Source organism: Ceratotherium simum, chromosome 17 (assembly GCF_057802395.1).
Source record: "Ceratotherium simum simum isolate JZ-2026a chromosome 17, ASM5780239v1, whole genome shotgun sequence".
Taxonomy (NCBI): Eukaryota; Metazoa; Chordata; class Mammalia; order Perissodactyla; family Rhinocerotidae; genus Ceratotherium; species Ceratotherium simum.
Genome location: NC_141916.1, coordinates 55,548,295 through 55,569,826, shown reverse-complemented (window position 1 = coordinate 55,569,826; position 21,532 = coordinate 55,548,295).

Sequence of the window (21,532 nt, the reverse complement as noted above, 5' to 3'; positions counted from 1 at the left end):
GATGGTGACTTGCCAAGTATACCTAACATGCAGGTGACAGAGCTGAGCCTCAAGTCCTGGTCTTTGGACTTGAAGTCTAGTGCTCTCTGTCTATAATTTTGGGACATTAAAGACACTTAGAGTTTCTCTGGTCTGACCCTCTCTTTCTAAGGATGGAAAAACAAATTCACCAAGGTAAGTGTAACATACTGGTTGGAAAAACAAAACAAAACAAAACAGGATCCCAGCTTAGTTCTTCTGATTCTCTGCCTGGTGTCCTTTGTCATATCCTCATGGGATGTTTTCCTGCTTTGGTGGGGTAACAGGGTTAGAGATAGAAGAATCATGGGCACTCAAGATGATGAAGGGGAGAGAATGGAGAACAACGTGTTTCCTTCATCAATCTCACAACGTTTCCCAAGGCAGGTCCTATTTGAGACTTGATTCCACAATGAACAGTCTTGGGCAAATGACTGAGCTTCCCTGAATCTTAGTGTTCTTCACAATAGTGGGATAATACCTCCTTTTCCTCTCTAGGTTGTCATAAATATTAAATGTAATTCTTTGTAAAGAGCCTTGCATTATGCCTGGTGTGTTGGCTCAGCCAACCTTAGTCCCACAACGTCGCATATTCCCTTCCCTCTTAACTTGGTAAAGTTAAATCCAGAGGAGCACATTCTAGCAAGGACACCTCTAGAAAGTTAGAATTGTCTGATTAGAACTCAGTGAAGATTTGCAAAAAATATTGCCACGGTGGTTAAACTTCCCAAAATAAAAGCCCGGAAAAGGAGGCATTTTGAAGCCACTTTATCAGCCCCAGACATGTGCTTCCCTTGATTTACAAATTTCATTTCTAGGAATTTATCCCAAGGAAATAATCAGAAGTATTATGCATGTTGATATTACATTGTAGCTTATGAAAGAAAACTAAGACTATCTAGCAATTGGATTGGAACCAATCTCACAACAGATTGGTAAATTAACCACGGTAATCCATATAGAGCAATACTATGCAACCTCTTAAAATTGGGTTATTGAGAAATATTTATAGTTAAGTTACAAAGTTTAAAAAATGTGTACTATAAAACAGTATATGTTGTATGATACCATTTTGTCAGTATGTTATGTGTATTTATATATGCATAGAATAAAGTCACAAAGGATACAAACCATATTGTAAACAGTGAACTGTCTCGGGGTCATTGGGCTGTAGGTGATCTGTTGTGTCCTGTCCTAATAAGGTGATGTGGCAGAGGCAGAGCTCTGTGTTAGCCACACCATGTTGTTTTACTCCAAGGTACACAGGAAAATGGTATTTCCCAGCCTCCTTGCATGTAGGTTGCCCATGGCATCAACTCTGGCCAATGGAATGTGGGAAAAGTGATGTACTTACAGGCCTAGCTTTAGAAAATCCTAAGAAATCCTCTCTTTCTCTCTCTCTCTCGCCCTGCTTATTGACTACTCAAATGATGCCATACACACACTCACACACACACACGCATGCACACGCACACACACACCGAAAACTCTGATGGCCTGAGGACAGCAGCACAGCCAAACGAAGAATCCTGGATCCCTGAGTCAGTTCTTGCAAAGGAGTCACCAAAGAGAGCCACCCACCAAGGAACATCTTTGTTTAACTGTGTGTGCATGAGAAATACGTTTTTATTCTGTTAGTCCACTGTAATTCTTTTATTTTTGGATATTGTTGTTTTTTTTTTTTTTTGTGAGGAAGATCAGCCCTGAGCTAACATCCATGCTAATCCTCCTCTTTTTGCTGAAGAAGACCGGCTCTGCACTAACATCTATTGCCAATCCTCCTCCTTTTTTCCTCCAAAGCCCCAGTAGATAGTTGTATATCACAGTTGTACATCCTTCTAGTTGCTGTATGTGGGACGCGGCCTCAGCGTGGCCGGAGAAGCCATGCGTCGGTGCGCGCCCAGGATCCGAACCCAGGCCGCCAGTAGCGGAGCGCATGCACTTAACCGCTAAGCCACGGGGCCGGCCCCGGTCCACTGTGATTCTGAGGTTGTTTATTACAGGAGCTAACGTTAATTACCCTAGCACATGGTGTTGAAGTTTTCTACATTAAATATGTATTACTTTTGAAATTAGAAAAACAACTTATTAAAAAAGGAGAACTGCCTATCCCTCTTTTTCTGCATGACCCCACTGCTTTAAGGCATTCAAGAAGATCTGTGTCTTTAAACCCTGTGTGTGAAAGGGTAACCACCCTCTACCCCTGTCACGCCCCGTTCAAAGACACAGCACCCTGGAAGTATTGTGGCAAACCTGCGTTCCTTTTTATCTGTACAGTCACAGCTTATTTGAAGACTTAAGCTGCTTTGCCAGAAACCTGGGGAGCAGAGATGCAAAGCCACTGGCAGCTGATTCAAGGAAATCAGAGGCAGGCACAAGTCCTGCTGTTTGGCCCGGAGCCCAGCATATGGTTTCAAAAAAGAAGTATTTACTATGGATGGTTCTCACTCCGCAATTCCACTTAAGCCCTGTAAGTCGCTTGATGTGAACATGAAAGTGGTAGCTGCTGAACGACTGGGGCCTCGTACTAGGTGATGCCAGCCTGGCAAGTACACTTCTGCTCTTGCTGGGCCAGCCCATCCACTACCATCCCTGTTCCAGGAGGAGTCAACAGTCTCCTCATCCTCTCGCTGCTGTTTGTAATGCTCACCCCTGAGGCTGTGCCACGTGTCCATTAGAATCACACTCTCGTTTCAGAAGCAGGGCAGTACGTCTGGGGCTCTTCCTTAGAAGCCCTAGCCTGGGCACTGGGAGCACAGCCGGAGCACGGGGAAGAAGAAATGGGTGGAAGCACACACTTATTGGACTTACTGCCTGCCAGACACTGCACTGGGCACTTTTCATGCCTGTTGGCTTTTACTCCTCCCAGTAGTCCTGTAAGATAGGCGGTATTATCCTCATTTTACAGATGAACAAAGAGAGACCTAAAAGTTTAAATAACTTGTTATGATTAACACATGGTAGCACTAAAATTGGCCCCAGGTTTGCTATCTGATTCTTCTTTTATCCTGCCCCCCCCCCTTTTATAAGAATAAGTAAGGTATTCAGCTGAAGGTCATAGGAGACACTTCAATTTTTAGTTTCAGATTTTTATACACATTAAAATATCTTTCTCCTTACTTTTGGCTTTTGTTATATTCCGTTTTTTTTCCAACCCTCGCAATGGACTGGGACTAACTGAGCTAACTGGGAGCCTGAGTACAAGTTTGCTGGCTGCCCTGTGGATGCCCTGGAGTCAGTATAGACCCTGACTTTTGAGATGGGGGTTGTCAGTTGAGTCCAAGCTCCTCCACCCCCAGCCTCATTTGCCTTCACCCATCTGCCTTCAAGGGTCACAGGTTTAGATGTTCTTGAGCCTGTGCCAAATCTGGTTGATCTTGCCTTTCTCTGTGCGCATGCGTGCATGCGTGTGTGCACACACACACGCATGCACACACACACACACCAGTTCAAGTCTCCATTTAAGACCATCATGATGAGCTCCTCATAGGCAGGCCTTATTTTAAGTCTAAGTTCACACTTGTCACTCCCTCTAATTCCTGTAACTGTACCTATGGTAGCTTTTTTAGAAATTGGTCTGTGTTCATGATTGAGAGACAGAAGATGCTGGAGAATTTAGGGACATGTCTTTTTGTGTAGCCTCAATTAGGTAAGATTTTATCTGAAGATTTTTCACTAAAATCTCCCATTCTAAGGGGAAGAGGAGAACAAGTCTAGAATGCAGACACCATCTGATTCTTGACAGAGACAGAAGCGTGCCCCGTGTGTCAGAGCAGTGAGCTCCTTGGTGAGCCTTGCTGGCTATTGGGCTCTATTCTTTGGGCAGGGAGGTCCTTGCCCCTTGTCCTCCATGGACCCTTCAGGAAGTTAATGGGAAGGCACTCCTCCTGGGGCCTGCACCCCTTGAGCAATCTTTTTCTTATTAGTGCTAGTCTTCCAGGGATTTCCTTAGGGACTGGGAAAGCACAGCTCCCCGTTGGCAGGCTGTCATCAAAGTTGCATCTCTCTTCATCTCTTGGATCCGCTTCCTTTCCTCTTCATCATCTTTGTTCTCAGCAGGCGTTCAGCATGCAGTGGCAAAGATGGCTGCAAGCCTCTCCAGGATTTCTGGTCCTTTGCTTTCATGATCCCATAGAAGAAGAAAGCTCCCTGCTCTTTCCCCAAGTCTGTATATCAAACCACACGGAAGGCTCTGGTTGGCCCTACTTGGGTTACGTGTCCATTTCTGGCAATTCACTCTGGCCGAGGGCTGAAGTGCTACAATAGGTCAGGCCTGGGTCACCAAAGCACCCCTTTGGCAGGCATAGGAAGGGCAGACTGGTGTCAGGCAGCCTTACCTGAACCACTTGGAATGGATTCTCACAGGAAAAACAGGTTTCTATAGCAGAAGAGGGATGAAAGAGGACTAGGAAGGCAAAAACAACATTTGTGCGTGCTAAACAGGGAGTAAACATTGTGGTTTCTCAAGGATATTGATGTTTCAGAAAATTTGTGACATGTGGGAGTGCCATTGGAGTTATAAAACTGTGGTAAATACTTATTATTTTTATTAACCTACTCTTTCAGACACTACAGGTCTTAATCTCACTTTCTTTTTTTCCTCCTTTAAGTAAAAATTCCACAGATGTTTGCATTCAGGCTTAAATTTCATTCATTCTGATGTTTTCTATAATGCCACTTGGGAATTAGATGATCCTTCTTATGTGCTTTTCTGTGATTTGGCAAAATCGGGAATGAATTTCTTGCTTTTGTCTTTCTTGCCATGGGAGAATTGAAAGCAGTAGCCTTTGTCTAGTAAAATTACTTTTTCTCCTTTCTCTTTTATTTAAAAAAAATTGTACAACAACGTCAACTTGGGCCAAGAATCCAGGGACAGCTCTACCCCCTTCTCTTACCACTTTCTTTCCCTCCCTGATGGTTCCACATCTAGCTGTCTTCTGGCACCGTTTTCAACTCTCTCCTGCTGCTCCTTCTCTTCCTGGCTTCAGAGAACACCCAGGTCCAGGTCTAGGGAAAGTACCCTCAGGGCTCTGTCACCTCCTCATCTCCCCATCGCCAGGCCCTTTGGATCTCAGGGCCCCAAGAGAACTGTTGTCACATGGAATGGACATCTATGGGAGGCCTGTTGCCCAAGTTCCCGGACACTGTGGAGATGAAGGAATAGGCTAGAATGTAATGTGTGTGTGTGTAGGTTGTGTGTGTGTGCACGTTGTGTGTGTGTGCATGTGCGTGGGGGGTGGTGCACATCTGCTGGAGACAGAGAATAAGACTAGAAAATGCCAGGAGACTCTGTCTAACCCAAGACACTAGTGACCCTACAGAGATGCCACAGACCACCAAAAAGTGTATCCCCAAGGCATCTGATCTCCCATTCAACTAGTCCTTGTCAGCAGCTAATTTTGGCTAACTGCCTTCATTTATAATCAGATATTCTAGACCAAAGCTTGCTTAATAAGTATCAGTTTAGAGTACTAAATGTCACAGAAATTATATCATGTAAGTGTCTTAATTACCTAAAGGGTTAGGTATCATCATCTTCATTTTATCAGAATGTAGACTGAGGCTTAAAAGAGATTATATCACTTGATCGAGTCCATACATCTAGTAAGTTGCAAAATTAGATTTGTTCCACTAAATTATACTGTCTTATGGCCATAAGGCAGGCCATATGTATGTATGTATACATATACATAGAAAGAGAGAGATAGACACAGAGACAGAGAGACAGAGACAGAGAGATATAGAGAGGCAGAGAAACAGAGAAAGAATTAAAGGACTTGGCTCACACAATTGTGGGGTTGGCAAGTCCAAAGTTGTAGGGAGGCCAGCAGGCTGGAAATATAGGCAGGATTTCTATGTTATAGTCTTGAGGCAAAGTCCCTTCTTCTCCAGAAAACCTCATTTTTTTGCTGTTAAGGCCTTCAACTAGTTGGATGAGGCCCACCCACATTATAGAAGGTAATCTCCTTAAAGTCAACTGATTGTAAATCTTAATTACATCTATAAAAGACCTTCATGGCAACATTTAGTCTTTGACTCAACAACTGAGCAACATAGCCTAACCGAGTTGGCACATAAAATCACATATTTCTTCCCATTACATACTTCTACCTTGAAAGGGATGTGTCCCAATTGGCATAGCTACAAAATGGAGGCAGATTATTAGCCTGTATTGGATTTGGGGTGAAAAATAAACTTTAGGTGTGCATAGCCCCTAAATGTTAAAGTTTGTTACTACAGCATAGCTTATCCTATACTGACCAACTTACATGCTCTTGGTAGCAAGTAACAGAATACTCTTATTGTTTACCAAAAAAAAGAAACAAAACCTGAAAGTCCAAGGGGACATCAATAATGGTTTCAAGGACCTAGGTTTTTTTTCCACTCTTAGCAGAGCAGTAGTAGTGACTACTGTGAAAACTGACAACAGTGTCAGCTTCATCTAAGGCTGATTCTCTTTGTGGGTGCAAGATGACTGACAGCAGCAATCAGTGCTATATGCACTGAGAAATGTTCTATGCAGATTGACTTAGACTAATCATTCTGGAACCTGAATATGTGTTAAAATCACCTGGGAATATTTAAAAACATGACCGATGTCCAAGCCATAGCCCAGAGCAACTAAATCAGAATCTCTGGGGGATGGGCAGCAAGCATCACAAAGCTTGCTCCAGGTGAGTCACATGAGCAGCCAGTAGGGAGAACCACTGGCTTGGACAGACCAGTCAGAATCCTCCTTGGGAATCCTGGCAGGAAGGGGGAAGGGGAAGTAACAAAGAATCCGTTATACAGAGGACAGGGTATCTCTCTCCACTGTAATTTGGGGCACAAGTTGCAAATACTCCTGGTACAGAAAACTTAGTGATTTAAATATTTGTGACCACAGCAGAAACTTTCAAGAGATTAGGTTTTGATGGGAAAGAGGGGATGTCAACAGAGGAAATTTTGGGTTAAAAGGTGGATAGGAGTACTGTAGACATTTTGCTCTTTCGTTGCTTATCTTGGTCCCAAATCTCATCTCTCATGGGATGGAACTGGGCTTTCAAGGGTTAATGCTCTCGAGGTCCTTGATCATCCCTAACTTTGAATATTTTGACACAGATTTTAGGAGGTAGATAAGGATTGTTTTGATTTTCTCCCTCTGCATTATTGGATATGGATTGGGTGTGATTCTTCAGCCCCTAATCCAACCAGCTAGACCATGGGCTCCATAATCCCTTTCTTCATTGTTCATTTAAGGCAGTGAGGATAATTTTTCAAGTGCATGTGTGAGCAAGAAATAGATATGATGATAAACAAGGAAAATGAAGTCTGATCTAAGAAGGACTTCAATTTGGGGGGAAAGTCAGGTTTACTATTTTCTTAAGAAAAACACACAATGCACAAATACCTCGTTTCTTCCTTGCTAACCAATTAATTCCCTCCCTGCCACTCTCTCCTACCTCCCTGTTCGTGCAAAACTGCTGCCTTTGACCTGCCCAAGGGCACAATGTGCTGTTCCTTCCACTGTTGTAACTTCCCAGTTATGTCCAAGTGCTGCCACGCTAATGATATCAAACACTTGCAAATTTTTTTCCAAGCTCAGAGTCTATGCAGAACCCCCCTTGCTTGTGTACTGTGATTGATATGTCTCTCTAAACAGATTTTATCTTCCTGAAAGCAATGTCAATATCATTCAGCTGTATATCCCCAACTCCTATTAAGCGTCTGGAACATAATTTATGATAAAAAAAATCTTTTCTTGAATGAACCAATGAATATTAGTGAGTTGATCAGTCAACAAACTGCATAAAACCCAGTGTTGGCAGAATAACCCGATGAGTGTTTTATAATGTTGAAAAAGTCACTTTTCAACTTCAAAAGTCACTTATTTGTTTTCCAATCCAAGAATCAGGGATCTGTTGTATAGTATGGGCAGTCTACTTTTTACACAGGGCCTTCTGGGAGATCTTGTAATAAAATGCACTAATGTAAAGCATGTCCATCTTTTCTCTTCTGAGCAAAGTTGTAATTTAGGAGGTTACATTCCTGACCAAATACTGGGCTTTAGATCAGAGCTAATGATGCCCCACGTGTCTTATAAGACACTGTACAATAGCAACAAATGAGTAAAGTCATTGGAAACAGCAAAGGTATGCTTTCAATCTTATCAAATGGATTTAAAATAGGCTACAGAGATTCACATTTTTATAAAGTGTATAGTAATTTTATTTACTTTATTGGAACTTAGAAAACTTTTTTGAAGATGATTGGAAGTGGTCCAGCTAAATACATTTAAAATGTTTTGGCTAATGCCTTCGACGACTCATATAATTTTTACTAACGTAAGCAAATGCATTCAAAACTATTCCTCTGATTTTACAGCTGCTTCAGGCTTTGTAAAGGTTTTCAGTGTGTGGATCTGCTACTGCTGAAGCTGCTGGTAATGATGATGATGGTGGTGATGATAAAGATTTTCTTTTCTTACTGAAAATAACTTTGAAAGCTAAGGGCTGACCAGTCCCCTCCCTGTCGCTATCTCCTGCATCCCGTGCTGCCTTAGAGCTGCTCCGGAGGATGGTGTGCTTCTGGTCTGCTATGGGACCTCCCATAGCATTGAGATGCCTTGCAAGCAATTACAGGTCCGTTCACAGGGATTCTTTAAGAGGAGCTTCAAAAAATCCTCTTTGGAATCTGCTGGGATCCGTGCTGGCTGCTCCCTGTGTTTGATTGCTACTGACAGCCTTCCTTGGATGAAGGCATTAAGTAGCTCTGAACTGGTAGACCAGTGCATTCTTAGGGTTGGGGAAGTATTGAAGGTAGGAAAAAGAGAAGGTGGGATTGTCTTACTTTTTCACTTTCCATGGCTCCCTAACCAAAATGTAAGTGCCTTGATGTTCAGACACGTGTGTGATACACTCCCCTTTCCTCATCCCAGTCTGTTCCCTAAACACATAGAAAGTACTGAGCATTGATCTAATAGCTAGTTAGTTGTTGGCTTAACCTTCTTAGCTCTGCTAAAAAGAAAAATTCAACTGAGTAAATTTTAAAGATCTTATTGGCTTTATTCAATGAATCATTAATTGCGCAGCATCTAATCTAGCAGATAGAAAGGAGTTCTGAAGAGCTATACAAAATGAAAGACTTTTATAAGCAGAAGGGAGAGGGATAGGGAAGTTATACTAGATAGAGAAGTAGGCTGGTTGGGGCAAGGTCACTTTCCCTCAGGGATGGCAGGGGTCCAGCAGGCAGATGACCTCACCAGTGCTGGTCAGGAGATTCCATTTCTGGGAAAGCCAAAACTGTAAGTAAAATCTCCGTTCAGTGACATGCGGCTTAGCATCAATGACTCCATTTTGGGCCTGTTCTCTTGTTTTAAACAGCTCTGTCAGGAAAAATTGTAAAAAACTTTTAAATGGACATATGTATCTATATTTGTGGGTGTCATTACTAGCTCACCCATCCAGATTCTCTTCCCCTTTCCTTCTCTTTGAGCTATTTTATGACTAAGTTGTATAAAACTGATATTAATGCAAAAGATTCTTTCCATATTGCAAAGTTGTTGTGTCTGTTAGAGCGCAATTGATTGTGGCCCTGTGGATGGACTAGTTTTTGCATCTGTTGTAAACTCATTTCAGCCTTCCTTTACTTGATGTAAACACATGTGTTTCTTTCTTTTTTTTTTTTTTTTTTTTTTTGTGAGGAGATCAGCCCTGTGCTAACATCCGCCAATCCTCCTCTTTTTTTTTTTTGCTGAGGAAGACGGCCCTGGGCTAACATCTGTGCCCATCTTCCTCCACTTTATATGGGACGCCGCCACAGCATGGCTTGCCAAGCAGTGCGTCGGTGCGCGCCCGGGATCCGAACCAGCGAACCCCGGGCCGCCGCAGCGGAGCGCGCGCACCCAACCGCCTGCGCCACCGGGCCGGTCTCTTTCTTTTTTTTTTTTTATTTCATTATTTTTTATTTATTTATTTATTTTTTTGGTGAAGAAGATCAGCCCTGAGCTAACATCCTTGCTAATCCTCCTCTTTTTGCTGAGGAAGACCGGCTCTGAACTAACATCTATTGCCAATCCTCCTCCTTTTTTTTTTCCCCCAAAAGCCCCAGTAGATAGTTGTATGTCATAGCTGCACATCCTTCTAGTTGCTGTATGTGGGACATGGCCTCAACATGGCCAGAGAAGCGGTGAGTCGGTGCGTGCCCGGGATCCGAACCCAGGCCACCAGTAGCGGAGCGAGCGCACTTAACGGCTAAGCCACGGGGCCGGGCCCACATGTGTTTCTTTTAATTCTCCTTTGACATGTTGTGACATTTTACTGGCTCCCTCATTAATTAATGAGTTAAAAAAAAATCTTTGGTAAAATGGCATTTTATGCTTGTATGAAGATCATGATTATACCCTCTTTTAAAAATTGTCTTTTAACAACTTGATTGTTGATTCGTGCCCTAAAATAGCTTCTTTCCAACAGGAGGGGCTAGGCAAGGACTCTGGTAGATCAACAAAATAATATTAAAAACTTATGTATAGCTCTAACTTTATTTCCTAAACCTTCTATGCATAATTTAAATTGCATTTATAGTCACATCACCTAACAGTAACTAACTTGTAAATAGTACTGTACAGTTTACAAAATGTTTCAGCTATTTGATTTGTACACCGGTACCCTATGTAATAAGTTGAACAAGAATTATTGTAACTCTCACTTTGCAGATGAGGAACTAAGGGGGTTATGTGTCCTGCCTGATAGCATATGAATAAAAACTCAGGTCTCCTGAGGCAAATTCCTTGCTCTTTCCACTACACCACCACACCACACAACACAACCTCCCCTTCTACATTTCAAAGTGCCTCTTGAAAAATCAAAGTTAATTCAATTAAGTTTGAGAGAATTTTAGAGTTGAGTGTTTTATTTGAATATGTCAATAATTTGCAAATTGATATTTAGTTGTGCTTTGCAGGTTAACTCTCTTTTTAATCACGTTACTCAATTGATCTATAAAATCATTGTCAAGGTAATTTATAATAGTATCCATTTTCTGAAGGAAGAGAAGAAGCTAACATTTATTAAATACCTGCAATGCGGCAGGTCATTTTAACCTATGTTTTTTCGTTTAATCTTTAAAATAAACTTGTGAGGTGACTCCTATGTCCTCATTTTACTATTGATGATGATAAATAGCACAAATCGGTCGTAGTGTGTATTGACCATTCACGTATTATCTCGTGTATTCATCACAACAATCCTATCAGGCTGGTTGCATAAGTGAGGATTAAATCATAAGAGCCTTAAGAAATGTTGTAAGGTCAAGTAGTTAGGGTCTGAACTTACGTTCAAAGCTCATATTCTGAACAGCTACTTCGTGCTTCAGAGTAGCCAAGACCACTGTTTATTGGTCAATACGACAGTGTCCATTCTGCATGGGGCTTTGTACTCAGGATTGTGAAGAACAAGTGGGGCCTCTGGTCCTGGGTGTCTTGCAGTCTGATAGTGAGTGACAGAGTGAAGGGAACAGATGGGAGTAGAGTCAGGTGAACACAGACAAGGAGATTCTTGACAATGGCTCACCGTGAAAGAGGAAAGTCTTTTCCAGGGATCCAGGGGAGCAGAGATATGAAGTTATTAAGGTGAGCTCCTGTTTTCTGTAAACCTCTCAACTCTCTCCAGGGTTCAGTCCAGGGTGAATCTACCATTTTGAAGAAAAGAAAAAACAGTTTCTCATCTGTCATCTGTAATTTGTTTCAAAATGAAATGTTGTCAAAGCTTTGAGAAGTTAAGGATTATAACAAATGCAAAACAACCCAAAGGGTTTTTAAGCTACATTTGGAACCGAGTCAAGTACCAGGCTCAGTGCTTAAGCCTACTTACATAAAGAGGCAACAGACGGAACATGCAGCTCCTTGCTCCTCTCCAGCTCTGGGGTTCTTGTCTTCCGGAAATTGAAGCTGCCGTGGGTGAAGACGTGTCAGAGAGCCCCTAGGTGCTCTTTATGAAGTTCAGCTTCCTGGGTTAAAGGGATTCCACTGCAGGGTCCTGAGAAAACTTGTCATGTGCTTACTGAACCGCCTTTGGTGGCCTGAGAGGAACCAGAGAGGATGGGACATGTGGTGGACCTCAACCTTCGAATAAACATTGACCCGATTGTCAAAAGTGGAAGAATGTAGGGGCTGGGGAGTGGGGGCAGATTCCAGAGGAATTGTCAGAAGATAGTGTGTGAATTTTGGAAAGGGAGTGACCTGATCACTTAGGAGCCATGTGAAGTGCACCAAGGACACATCACCGAACGTGTCCCGTGAAAAACGTTTCTTGCTGGGAAGTCAGGCAAATGCAATACAGATGGAGTGTTTGGGTTTCAGTAATTCATTTGTCAATGTTAGAGCTCTAATCAGTGCAGATGCTGCAGAAGATATTAGAGTTTCTCATAGAAGATTAGTTTGGTGATAAAGTCTGAAAGTCTATGATTCTCTGCGTGTACACTAGATGGCAATTCCCAGATTTGGGGTTTCTAGTAGACACTGATATACAAAACGACTAGTGCAGATGCTTTTGTTTCCTCAGGCCATGACTGCATACTGTGTTACATCAGAGACTAATACAGAGAACGTCACAGACGAAACACATTTTGAGCGTTGACACCCTCTATCCACGTATTCTAGTCTTTTCCTTTGCATGAATCAAATATATAAAAATGCTCACATCCCATCCCCACCCTGTCCTTCCTCTGTCAAACCATGAAAAGGCTTTCCACTGCAGTGAGTTTCCAATTGTTGAGGAAAGATGAGAGTCTCCCTTTTTCATCATCTCCCAGGCTGCCCTCTCTAGAAAGGCACAGGGTAAGGTTGCAACATGGGTGATTTTTACCCTTTTTACCCTTGTTCCTCTCTTGGCAATGGGATGTTTTCTGTTGTATAAACTTTCTTCACTGGCCACACGTGACATATTCCCACAGCAGGCTGAGAAAATTCTTTTTTTCATCCAATAGCAGACTATATTAGGTTTCTTTTGTTTATAAATTTGGGTTTTCAAGCTTTATGGGGGAAATAATTTTCGATTTCTGTTTTTCTGTGGAATTGAGCATATCTCTAACTCCCTTATTAAAGTTGATATAAACAAGTGGGACTGGAGGATGTTTTTTCTTACTCAAAAATAAGGAAACATGAAGTATTCCCCTCTTCTTCCAAGAAAGGGCTTGTATATGCAAGTGTTCTTATGAAAAACCTCAAATAAATTGTTTCCTACTAGGGTTTGTCCGCCTGGCCAGGAAGGGACCTGGGACAACTGCTTACTGAGTCAGTTGTTTTGAAGCCATAAACAGTAGCTTAATTAATCCATCCTTTAGCTTACATATCACCAGACATAGGAGATCTTTCCGTTTTAAAAAACTCTAGCCACTGATTCCCCAGGGGCAAGAGAATAACCAAGGGCACATGAACTATAACAAAACAAAGAAAATTATAATTTTTATAACCCAGAAAACAATTGAATGGCAACTCTCTTATACCATGTCCAGTTGGAAGAGAAGGATATAGGGACAAAAGAGAAAGAAACAGAAAAGATGATGGTGGGGGAGGGGGCAGAGTAAAAAGACAAAAATTGGGCCTCTGATCTGGTTATAAACGAAGATATAGAGAACCAGATACAGATGTAGCCAGGCAGATACTTAGACAGAAACTCTTGCACAGAGAAAGAGACACTAAAACACACACACACACACAAACCTTCCAAGAGAAACAGGGAAATAAACATATGCCAAGGCTTCCAAACAGAGACCCAGATAAATGAATTAGAAGCTCACAGTTTAGAGACCCACACATTGAGAGAGATGGAGAGAAATTCAGAGTTATGAAGGTGCTGGGGAAAAACAAGAAGAGGCGTGTGGGATGTGGAAACCCCCATCCGCTGAATGACTTCTGTTCTTTGCATACTGCCGTGGGCTCCTCGCAGGGGATCATAGCGCAGTTTTCATAAACACAGGTTTTGGATCTCGCCTCCAACATTTTCTAACTGTGTGATGACAGGCCAGCTACTTAGCTTCTCTGAGGTTCAGTTCCCCATGTCTAAATGGGGTGATAATACCAACAGTGCAGGGTTGTTGTAAGAACTAAATTAGATAATGTAGATAAAGTGCTTTGCTCATTGCCTGGCTCAGAGTCACTACTCCATTGACGGTGAGTAATACTATTACTAAAATTCATAACGACACCATAGAGTAAGTATTATTATTCTTTACACAATAAGGAAATTGAAACTCAGAGAAGTTAAATAGTTTGCCCTAGCCACTGAATTATTGAGTGGTAGAGCCAGACTTGGCTCAAAAGTCCATGGCATTTCACCGTGCCGTGGCCGAACCCCACCTCATTCTAAAACACTGCACCGGTGTGTGTGCACGCATGTGTGCCTGTGTGTGTTTGTGGTGGGGTCATGGTAACATGACCCTCTATCTAAACTTTAAAAATTGCTCCGAGTGTTCAGATCTTGTTATGTAAATTATCTTGGATTCTATGTGGAATTTTTAGATGTTTCTTAAACTCTTCTTCCTATGTATCAGTGGTGAAGATTTTTATTTTACAGCTCTGTGAAGTGAGCTTCTGGTGACCTCCTAGAGACATCTTTGGCCTTTCCCATGCCTCTGCCACAATCCGTCTTGTTTTTCTGTAACCATAGGTGTGAACAGTACGTCCTCTGTGCTTTTCAGACAAGATGAAATTAAGCAAAGGCATCCACAAAGCCCACACTTGTGAGGTTGTTCTGATCTCAAACATCCTGAACAGGAAGAGTTAATTCCATTTATAAAGTTGGATTCAATCCTCTCGTTTGAAGTCACTCCCTACTCGTCTCTAAGCATCAGCTCAGCCATAGTGACATCAGTTTTTCTTTTCCTAACTCCTCATGATGATACCAAACCATCCTTCCTAGGAACCTGTGTTGAACTTCTTTGCCTGTGACACTGTCTCCCTACTACACTCCAAGCTACTGGAGAGCAGGTCTCTGTCTTTGTATCACCAGGACCTGGTACAGTGTTTGTCACAGGCAGGCACTAAATGTTTATTGACTGAATATGTGAATCCCTTCTGAGGACTCCCATAGTAACCAGTCCGTTCTTTGACCAGGATTTCTATCTTTTTCTACGGCATTTTAAACAAGGTATCTACGCCCCGTCTCAAGCACGGGCATCATATGCTTGCTCATCTTCGTGTCCCCTGTGTGCCTTACCGTCAGAGGAGCGCAATCCGTATTTTAGAGTTCCTATTTTTAATAGGCAGTAGCTTTTCTCCTACACTCTCTTCTCAACTCAGCCAGAATTGCGAGCAAAACCGCTTCAAATGTTGCTTTTTGTTTTTTTGTTTTTTCCAAATACTCAGTCCCTATTCTGCTAATGAAGCTCTTGTCTGTGGTTCAAGTCCATCAGATTCAACCACTTCGTCAGCTTTTCCTTTTACAAACTCATTCCGAGGGAGCAATCGCCCGAGTTCCTGCCAATGTGCCACCTGATTGCTGAAGGCTGTCCAATAGGCACCAAGACCTGACCCACCAACAGCAAAGTCTTCAGAAGTTTTTTCAACTGCTATGTCAAAAATGATTTGTTTTTAACCTAAAATCTGCATTCTCACACCATTTCTCTCTCTGGTCCGTGCCAGGTGAATCTGCTCTGGATTATGCATGTCCGTGTGAGCATTCCTGGGGCTGTGTTGCCCGTGTGTGTCCTATCCCCACAGGGCAGGGTTCATGCCCCTTCTTTCACGTGCAGGGTCTGTGTACGAAGGCCCCATGTGTTTTGTGTGTCAGCCTCTCGAAGTTTAGGCTTTACTTAATCACTCAAAGGCACGAATGTTTGGCATTTCTCTGACATTCCGGTTTGTGAAGGGAAAACAAAGGAATGAGGGTGGTCTTACCTCGGGAACAGTGCCCCACAAGTGGAGTGGGGTGCCAGACCCTTTCTCTCACTTGCACAGGCCAGAGAGAAAGGGTGTCCTGGCTGTAGATGGACATTTCTGGCATCCATAGACCTGCATCTCTGTAGGGTAAAAAACAAAGAGGAGGAGAGAAGCAGAAAGGCCCCTCTGATAAGTGAGCTGCTCAGAGGTGGGCTCTGGTCTCAATATCCAGAGTCATATAAGCAGCCACCACCACTATGAAGTGTCAATTTCCGAGTGACAGCTGCTTCATGACAGCAGGTCCCATACAGCTGAGAAAGGTGGAGAGGGGAGAATTCAGAGCAAGCGAGAGAGAAGAGGCCAAGGGAATTATAAGTAGAGGCCATGGAGAGCAGCGAGGGAGCAGGCACCTTTCCTGGGGAGGCCTCCTGTGATGGAGGCCCAGGTTCTTTGTAAGGGTTGCTGGCTCACATTCACAATTGCTTTCAGAGCTTTCAAACTGTTTTCCAGTCCTTTTGAAATATCACCTTCTGTTTGATCCAGGCCCAGCCAATACAAGGTGTTTGTGATGTACAGAGGCATAAACACATGCTCACTGCCCAAATTCCCTGAATTTTTGCAGGATCATTAAGTGGCATATTCAGTGGGTGGTGCAGTCAAGTGCGATCGTGCTGGTGGTCGTTATTCTGCCAGGTATGTACTAAGATACACAGAGTGAAGTGCTGTGGAAATAACGTGTATTTTACACGGACCTCATGCCTGTGGATTTCTACGGATGAGGAGATGGGTCCAGAGAGGTGCAGTCACTTGGCCACATGTCCTTCTCTCCTACCCGCCTCCCTCTCTCCCTTCCTCTTTCACAAAAAGCTCTTTGAAACAATCCTGAGCCATCCTGTCAATCTAGGTGTGTACAAAAACATATACAGATGGACACAGACTTTTTCTTATTCTTACAAATAGTCTTTTACTGAAAATTATTTTAGAGCATGCTATGATAATAACCAAAACGATGGCCGTCCCAGCTGAGTCCCTTTTATAACATAGTATAGCATTTGTATGAGCTGATTTGCACATTTAAATAAACAAGAATGATAATAGTAGTGGTGAGAGTAGAAACTCTATATGTTCAAAACCTAGCATGTTATGGCACAGCCATCTCATTTAATCCTGTTGTAACAGCCCTATGAAGAGGCATTATTTTTATCCCATTTTGCAAATGAGAAAATTGAAGCTTGGAGTGGTTAAGGAACAGATTTTAGGGTTACTCAACAGGCAGGTGTGGACTCCAGTTTCAAACACTGGTTTTCCGACTCCAGAACCCTCCTTGCCTTGCCTTGAGTTTCCTCAGAGCGAGGTTCTGCTTAACGAAGTTTCTGGGCGCGTTTCCTTCTCAGGTCCCTAGATAGAAGTGCCTGAATGCATTCTTAGGGTCAGAAGCCTCTGCCAATGCTCCTTCCAGGCACTCCCAGTGTACCATTTCCTTCTGCCCTTGTCTTGAGTCTCCCCTGACAGCTACTGGGTCCTCCGAGCTCACTGCTGCCTCTTACATGCCTCTGGGGGCTGCTGCTGTGGCATCTTTCCCCTCCTGAGTCTGGTCCTTTTAGAGAACCTTCTAGTCTTTTTTTTTTCTTTCTGTTGCTGTTTTTGTTCATTAGCTTAGTTTACTCAATCTCTTCTCTTCTAGTTTGAAAAAGGCAGTTGGAGGGCAGCGAGACTCCCTGGGGCCTGCTGCAGACTCCCTCACTCTCCCTTCCCACCAGGAGGCCAAGGGTGGTGTTTGCCATGTGCCTCCTCTCTTGACCGGTTTATATTTTTAGCTCATTTCTTTTTTCCCTTGTTTCTACCTTTTAAACAAATTTTATTAGGCCTCTAAAATTTTATATAACTTCTACTCCCAAAGCTTAGGTCAAGCTTCTTTTTTGATGTCGTGTGAACACTTCAAGTATATTTTGAACTTTACCAAAATAGGGCTTTTTTTCCTGTTCAATTAAACATTTCAAGATAAAATATTTCAAGCTTTAGAAAGGTTTAGAAAATAGCATAAACACTCGGATACTTACCACTCAGCTTTCCAAAATCTTAACATTTAGCCATGTTTTTTTTTAAAGAAAGAAAAGCAACTCTTAATTCAGAAAATCGGTAGTTAAAAGAAAATACTTGTGATTCCTATGTGAACTACATTTCAGGATAACTAAATAGCCCTTGTAGATGAAGGACGATTGTTTTCTTTTTTTACAGAATAATTCAGTCTAATAAGGTGAAAGAAATGATGGAATTAAAAAATTGCCATTTCATAACAGATAATGAAACCATCAATCCAGGCAGTGATCGTCAATGGATGAAACTATCAAATGAGACGTTGATGGGGAACTTTGTGGTGGAGGGATTAGGCTGCCACCATCTTTGTCATTTTTATCAATTTTACCAACACTAAAACATGATGTGTCTCCTGATATGGTGCAATGTAAATATTCAGCATAACCTAGGAAGTTTTCTTGACAAAAATGTTGAACTTGAATTTAACCAAATCTCTAAGCAAACTTCCTTGTATGGAGACTGTAGGGGAGAAAGAAACAAGTTAAATGACACCAGAAGAAAGGGAAGAGATAAGTCTAGAATGTGAGACAGTTTAAAGGCCAACCGATCCAGTACCTTTAACAAGGAAAGTAGGAAAAAAGGGTGTGTGGGGGATGAAATGAGGGAGGGGAAGGAGATCCTGCTCTGGATTTAAAGCAATTTAAGACACGTTAAAACAAAACATAGTGTGCAGCCCTTGTTTGGATTCTGATTCGTACAGGCCTAGTATAAAAGACATTTTTGAGACAATTGTGGAAATTTAATATGAACTGCATATTTTAGATGGTACCAAAAATTACTGTTAGATTTGATAATAGCATTATAGCTGTATAAGAAAATATCCAATTTTAGAGATGACTACTGAATTAAGGCATTTGCTTTAAAATGGTAAAAACAACAATAACACATCACAGATCCATTGGAGGCCCCTAAGTGGATTCTCCCCCCATCTCACTTTTCTCTTTCTCTGACCAAAAGTATCTACTATTCAAATTTGATGTGTACTATTTCCACCCGTATTTGTTCCTATTACTTTATGTGTATGTGTCCATAAGCAATATATGGTACTAGTTTTCATATCTTTGAACCTTCTACAAATGGAGTTCTGCAGCATGTATAACTTATTTTTTATGTAACATTACCATTTCAAGATTTATTAATTCCAATATATTTGGATCCAGCCATTTACTTCCCGGCTTTATTATTTTCCTTTATAAGAATACTCTACAATTTCTTTATGCAGTCAACTGCTGACTGATATTTGGACTGTTTTCCATTTGTCACTATCACTAGCAATGCAGCAGTAAACATTCTTGTATGTGTTTCATTGTTCATGTTTGCTAGAATCCTCCTAGAAGTAGATTTGATGAGTTGAAAGATACGTACATTGTTACCTTTATCAGAAATCAATAGATTATCCTCCAAAGGTGTTGTAACAATGTATACGCCTAACACAGCTTATAAAAATATATAAACCTCCACATGTTTGTCAACACTTGGAATTATCAGGTGTTAACAGAATAACTTTTAATCACAGTTATTTGGAGATTTTCTCACATAGAGACTTGGACTTTTAAATGCAATTCTCCAAATCGTGTTTGTGAAGATTGGAAGTACGTGAAAGTACGTGAAGATTGGAAAAGCAATACAACTTTATAAAACAAATGCACAAAGTCTACACAGATCCCAACTTTCCTGGATCATGGCATCAATGTGCCGTAGAGTCATTCTAATCCCAACACCTTTCCAGTCCCTCAGCCTGCACTGAAACATCTTAAAATCAGGCAACAATCAGGATTTAAACAAACCTTAGAGGAAAGAGCACTGGTAATTTATGATGGAAGACTAGAGCTCACAGAAGAACAGGTGGAACTAATACCGTGTGTCAAGCAAGAGAGTATAACTGCCTAGCTTATAAATCCTCTGTTGATCTCTCCTCACAGTCATGGAGCTTGGTTGAGCGAAAGGCTGGCTTAGAGGCAACTGCAGATGTGACTGATACATCCATGGGCACGGTTAACAATCAAACCCAAGCTGCTCCATGTTTGAAAATGTGGGCACAGACTCACTTTACAGGACAACAGAGGAAGCAACGCAGAACAAATAGCTTAGAAGCGGCAAAGAGCAATTATTTTTCAAAATCATTATGTAATATTTTTGATACACAAGAAATATAAAGAATAATACAAGTATCTACAATTGAAATTAAGAAATAAAACGTAAACATGGCTGAAAGCATCCATGATGCCCTTGTCTTGAATTTGGAGTTTATAATTCCCATGCATGTCATTCTACTTCTACTAATAGGTATGTACCCCTAAGGCACCTAAAACAGGTGTTTACATGTTATATAAATGATCTTCTAATGTGTAAATTATTAGTCTACAACTTCCTTTGCCCTGATCATTAAGTTTTTAAGAATCATCCATATCTGTAGCTCTAGCTCATTCATTTTTGTTGCTGTATAGAATTTTATTGAGTGAATGTATCACAATTTATTTATATATTCACCTGTTAAAGGGCATTTAGATTGTTCCATTTTTTGCTATTATGATGCTATACATGTCTTCTTAAGCACATGTACCAGTGTTCCCCTAGATGTATACCTAGAAGTGGCCTTTCTGTGTGCAGAGCATGAGAATCTTCAGCTTTGCCAAATTGGTCTCTAACTTGGTTGTCCCGGTGTGCACCCAGCAAAGTATCTGAGCTCCAATTAGTCCACATCTTAGTCAAAGCTTGGTGCTGTCAGATTTGAGCTTTTACCCCCAATTGAATGGGTGTGAAATGGTTTCATCAATGTGTTTTAAATTTATACTTCCTATTTATTAGCAGAAATGCAAGCTGCTGCTTCGCTGGAATGCTTGTTCAGATCTCTTGCCCATTGTTTTTTCCATTGGATTGTCTTTTGTGAGAATATGTGTGTGAGTGTGTGTGAGCCTTTGTGTGTTCTTGTATGAGTTTTATACTTAGGCCTCTGATGCATTTTGAGTTAAATTTTGCAAATGATGTAAAATATGGATTGAAGTTTTTTTTTTTAATTTTCCTATGGATATTCAATTGTTTTAGCACCATTTGTTGAAAAGACTGTCTTTTCTTCACTGAATTTGCACCTTTGTTAAAAATCAGTTGTCTGCATATCAACCTAAAATCTTCATTTTGACCAATTTCTCCCCTTGGTAATGTTGAATTACCAGTTCCAAATTCTCACTCTCTCTGAATAGCTATCCACCACCCTTTAGTCAATACCGTCTTTACTAATTACATTTTAGCTTTCTAGTTGCAATGCCTTTCCAGACTGCCTCTCTGAGATTAGCCTAAATCATTCTGATGGCCTTGGGTATTCCCAAATGTCTATCCATATATTTCTAGATTATACTTTGGTTTCTTTAGCCTAGGGATAATAGCCATTCAATTTGCTAATTCGTCTTAATTTTATTTTTAAAACTCTAGTGATGTCAACATTTCACTCCCAAATCTGGACACAATATGATGTTGGAATTTCTAACCAGTTCTTGAGGAACAAAGACCTTTGTTTTAAATGTTCTACAAAGTGCTAAGACTTTAACAGTCCTTACTGATATT